Consider the following 6,211-nt stretch of genomic DNA (forward strand, 5'->3'; position numbering starts at 1 on the left):
GTCGGTTGCATACATGGCATCGACAATGACAGAAGTGTTGATTGTCACCTTGGGTAATGTATCTAGACATTTTGCGTGTCTTCCAATATTACTTTCAATTTGTTTACTTTTCTCATTCTGCCCTCAAAGTCAAATAAGGAGGGTGGAATTTCAGTACAGTCATATTCTTCAGCAGTTACCACCTGAGAAACTATCTGAAGCAGATATGTTTCTGAAAACTACTTAACTTTTTCTTTCTTAAAAGTCTTTCTCACAATTGTTTACCTTCACTTTCAAGGAGAAAAGTATTTAGGCTTTTCCTCCAATGAATTTGACTTGATTCAAGTCACTATGAGATTCTTTGAAAGCACCTACTCTATATGATATGCAAACCAATCTTTCTACTGTAAGCTCTTGGAATAGGTTGACCATTTCTGTGATGGTCACTTGAAGATAACCCTGTGCTGTCTGCTAATCCTTGAGACGATGACCGATCTAAATTCATGATTTTTGGGTGGTGTCTCAATACTAGTGTTCATATGAAGCACTCTCTTCAACTTAACAATACTGTATTTTCAGCAAACATAGGTTTTGTGGAAAGCCATTTCATTTTGGGTTTTTAGTGTCGACGTGATCCCACAAGTATACATGGCTTTGGTTCACTTCAGTGTTGTATTTCTGTTCAAGAACCATACAGTCTTGCCAGTCCTTAGTAGTTTGTGTAGCAGATGGCACTGAATAATCTTTGATGTAGTTGCAGGTGTAAATCAGGACTGTTGCTCAGTCTTCCACCAGCAGAGGATGTTCTTCTAAAATATATTAAAAGTTTTGCTATTCCAACGACCATGATAAAGTTCTCTTACTTGACTACCACAAAGGTTATTGACAACATCAAATGGCTAATCTCCGCAAAAAAAAAAAAAAAAAAATGCTGACTCCAGTTTACACGAGAAAAATGTAACTCCGAGTAAAGGGAATGTGCAAAAATCGATGTGTTGAAAATTATCTGCAGCAAGAATAATGTTTCTTTTCTTGGCTATCACAATCAAGGAGAAGCACCATCTTGCTCAAGGGTAATCTACTTGATCGTTGATACTGACAAATATTAATAAGCACTGACATTTTTTATATCTCAAAAATCCATAAGGAAAATGCAAGGAAATAAGATTTATCAGTTCTTACTAATTATATCGATAAAGCTAAATATTAAGATTTCCATAAAACACAAATCTATTTCCATATGACACACTGTGTAATATTTTATTTTCATTATTATGTTAGGATAATGAAGTCATATATAAAATATCAAATTTGCAATGATATGCCTTCCTAGCAATTATATCACTATTTTTTGTGTGGTGAATCTCTCTGAAAATCAATGCTGGAAGCATCCCTCTATTGTCATATGACACAGTATGGTGACATTTCCTTTTTATTGTCATGTTATCAACAGTACAATAAAGTCTTGTATATCAAATGCTCTGAAAATATACTTTCAAGTATGATGCACTAGGAAATATTCAGTATGATAAAATAAAACACATAATATTAAACTAATAAATTTGTGAAACTGAATTATATCCACCTGTTAATGTGGTATATTGCAAGTACCGTGAAGTATATTCTTCCAGATTTCATTTTTAGTATTACCATAACAGCTTCAAATGTCATGAATACACATTGTAATTTCATGGAAGACAATGACCACCTAATTTTTGTACCATAAAAACTAACAAGATTGTTTGCTGAACAGAAACTTATGAAATGTGCTTCATTTTCATTCGCCAAGACCCTCGACACCCATCACATTCTCTATCCCTTGATTATTCCTTCCAACTTTAGCATTGAAGTCGCCAATCACAATTTTCATATCTCTTGGATCTCATCTATTAAACTCTGCAGTCCTTCATAGTATTCATCTTTTCCTTTCTTCAGGGAAATCATTCGTTGGGTTATAGCAAACTGTAATACTCATATTGCACTGCTTTGATTTGAACTTTTCTAGTAACAATCTACTATTTACAGCTCTCCACTTGGTTAATGGCTTTTCTGCTCTTGGTGTCATCAATAGGAATATATGATAATGATGATGATTAAAACTGACAAAAAATTAGCTCAAGGGTCACCTTGAAACTACCTCTGCATACAAGTCCTTCTAAATTCCTGTAAACCTGGCTAAGCAAAAGGCATTTTATAGGGATCCTAGTTTTTGAAGAATGGCACCAAACTTTAACAACACTACATGGGATCTGTGCTCCCTAGGTATATGTGTATGGTTTTAGGTTCCATGTTTTTACTAAGTTCGCATTCTTTATCTAAATATCCAAAACCTGACCTTCTACCCCACCAGGGTCATCCACTTACATCTTCCCCAAATGGCTCCTTTCAATAGGTTTTTGGTTTGAAGTCCCTTACTTTGATTAGTGATACCAAGGTGATACCATCTATTAATATTTGTACATCGTCTTAAGCTGACTCTTCACACCTTAGCATTACCTAGACAGCCACTGCCATAGTTATCCTTTTAGCTTTCTATTCAGTCACCACTAGTATTGCTCTATACATGTACATTGATTATCCATCAACTATTCAATATCCATTTCTGTTTCTGCTTATTCTTATATAATTTTCTTTCAATGGTGGCATAAGTCTTTTAATAGTTTATATTTGTCATATCTGTTTTGATTTTGTTACTGTTTTAATAATGTCTTGTTGATTTTTTCTCATCGTTTATTTCCTTTCCTCACTGGGCTATTTTTCCCTGTTGGAGCCCTTGGGCTTATATCATCTTACTTTTCCAACTAGGGCTGTAGATTGGCTAATAATAATAATAATAATAATAATAATAATAATAATAATAATAATAATAATAATAATAATAATAATAATAATAATAATAATATTCTCTTGTTTTACACAACTAGCTACTTTTATAAATCTATTTTCAAGTCTATATTCCTGGCAATAACAACTCATTTGAACATAATTACATTTTCGTCATTTTTTTTTTCAGAACACCCACAGTATATATCACAACTTAAACTCCTATTCCATTTTCTCTATACTTCCCTATTCTTAGGTTTACTGCCAACATCCCTTATTCCTAAGCAGAAATATTTGCCTGTCCAGTTCTAAGCATTAGTATACTTGAAGTTTTCTCTAAGTATACTTATTAAACTGAAATATGTCCCTATTCATTTCAGGGCATTATTACACTTCAACATTTTCTCTGAATAGACCATTCTACCAATATATCTATCAGACATAGTTCGAGGAAATCTTTGCAACCGAATCTATCAAAGTAACATTTCACAATATATTTGAACTAGTGCAGTCATTCTACCATTTCCTTTCAATGATTGTAGGAATAAAATCCATTTTTTTTACTCATTCTCTTCCTTACATTCTCCTATACAGCCATCTTGCTCTACTATCATAAGTTCCTATCAACAACCCTATTATAATTAACACAATTCAAGGACCAAACATGCACAACTTGCTCACTTTCTTGCAGACTGTTAACAATGATACGCAGCAGGGTTTAACAATCGATAATTCACGCACAACTGAACTATATTCTTACACAGCCAACAACAATCTCTTGATAAGTTTATATACTGCAGCATATATCTACATCTATCTATCTATCTATTGCAATACTAATTTCCTCGATTCAATTGCACTTCTGTAATAGCAACAGCAAACTAGTCACTCGTGAAATCTCTTTTGTCTATTCAGCCCACTCTCAAACAATAACTGTACCCCTTCCATCGAAATCCTTAAAATAAATCTGCCCTTTTGGCATAAACACAGATCTAAAGTGTCTACCAACTTTTCTATCCATCATTATCAAATAATCAGCTCTCAGGACCAACTGATATAGCCAGGTAATCCTCATCTTAATGCTGACTGTTCTTATTGCTATGAGTCCAATCTGTTGAACGTCTCCATTCTTTTGGGTTTTCATTTATCTCCTGTTACATTATTATTATTATTATTATTATTATTATTATTATTATTATTATTATTATTATTATTATTATTATTATTATTATTATTATTACTACTACTACTTGCTAAGCCACAACCCTAGTTGGAAAAGCAGGATACTATAAGCACAGGGGGGGCCCAACAGGAAAAATAGCCCAGTGAGGAAGGGAAACAAGGAAAAATAAAATATTTTAGGAGTAACAACATTAAAATAAATATCTCCTATATAAACTATAAAAAGTTTAACAAAAAGGAGGAAGAAAAATAAGATAGCATAGTGTGCTCGAGTGTACCCTTTTTACCCTCAAGCAAGAGAACTTTGACCCAAGACAGTGGAAGACCATGGGACAGAGGCTATGGCACTACCCTATACTAGAGAATAATGGTTTGATTTTGGAGTGTCCTCATAGAAGAGCTGCTTGCCATAGCTAAAGAGTCTCTTCTACCCCTAACAAGAGGAAATTTTATTTAGTTGTAGGCTTCTTTATCTCGTCTTCTAATCAAGTTCATTCGTTTTACCCATTACTGATCCTGGTAACCTTTCTGAAAGGTTTTCCTGTTCACGTCCTGGTGTCCCAGATTAAGGTTGATATATTGAGAACACCCGTATTGCCTTATCTCAAAGATCATTTAAACATTTAGTAGTCTCTCTTGTTTTTTCACAATTACAACAAAAATAATTAACATTTAAAAGGACTGCATCATTTGCTTTTACTCATTTTATAATCCTTAGCATCTCCTGAATTCGTTTTCTACCCATTACTCACAGCATCCTTTAAGCAGCTCTCCTATCTTCTATTTGATATCCTTCCTTTCCAGTCATCATAGGATCTGTTTTGCTTATGTTTAGCACATTCATCTCTATATTTTTCTCCTCCACTTCAACATTTCTATGCCTCTCCGTCCATTATTGGAATACAGTAAATGATATAGGGTTTATCCTTGAAAGGCATCTAAGATTTTTCTCATATACTTCTCAAACACCTACCACTGTCTTCACCCTAGATACATGTTAAGTAGTCTGTCCATCTAATTCCTACAAATAGTGGTATTGCGTGTCTTCTCAAACACCTACCACTGTCTTGAGGGTACACTCGGGCACACTATTCTATCTAATTTCTCATCCTCCTGTTTTGTTAAAAGTTTTATATTTTATATAATACTTATTTTGTGGTTTTACTGTTCTTAGAATATTTTTTCATTGTTTCTTTTCCTCACTGGGTTATTTTCCTGGTTGGAGCCCCTGGGCTTAGAGCATCCTGTTTTCCCAACCAACTAGGGTTGTAGCTCAGCAAGTAATGATAATAGTAATAATATACAAAGGACTCTAGCCATCTAATTGCTTGCCTTACTACTTTAATAAGTGTCTTCTCGAGGTATCATTCCAGTATTTAGCTCATTATCATGACTGTCTTTGTTGCATTACCTTTAAGATACAGGGATCCTGATCAAGCACTATATACACTATCCAACGTTGTTAATCAAACTGTGTATAACTCAAACACGAACATATTTTATGCCCTTGCAAATGAATCTATTACCTCTGTCTGTATTTCACACTGGACCACATAAACAGGGTAATGTTTCTCCCATGTGATATCAAACAAGACCTTACTTTGTCTCATTTTGTTTCCCATTTTAGACTATTTTGTATGATTTTCATCTGGAATTTTTCATTTCTAATTTTCTTTCTTTTTATATTGCATTCTAAATTCAGTTACATTTCATCCAGGAAACTTTTTAAACATTATAGAAGCTGTTTGACCAAAGATCTGGCAGTTATTTAAGTCTTATGGAAGCGTTCTAAACGTTACAGATGAATTCTGAACAAAGAACTGGCAGTAATTCTTCTATTTCCACATTCATGTTTCTACACATTTTCCTTCATTCTTTTATTGAATCTCACAGAAAATTCTTGGTCCCAAAATAGAAACTTACAAATACTAACTGGTTGACATTTTTCTTGTTTGTCCATTCTTTTGCATGAATTATTCGTTCTCCAATAAAAACACTTTTTTTAATCACATTTATCCATAATAGTCTTAATATCTACTTTCATTTTATTTCAACTATAATCAATTGAGCATCCTAGCAATAACTTTACTCCTTCAAAAGTATTCATTTTATGGGACAACTATTCTACAGTAATACTCTGGCTGTCATCTCTATATACGTAAGCTATTTGGATATTTTCTCTCTACAATTACATGTCCTTACCTCCCTCAACAGCAAATGACACACA

This window comes from Palaemon carinicauda, unplaced genomic scaffold, assembly GCF_036898095.1.
Source record: "Palaemon carinicauda isolate YSFRI2023 unplaced genomic scaffold, ASM3689809v2 scaffold673, whole genome shotgun sequence".
NCBI classification, from domain to species: Eukaryota; Metazoa; Arthropoda; class Malacostraca; order Decapoda; family Palaemonidae; genus Palaemon; species Palaemon carinicauda.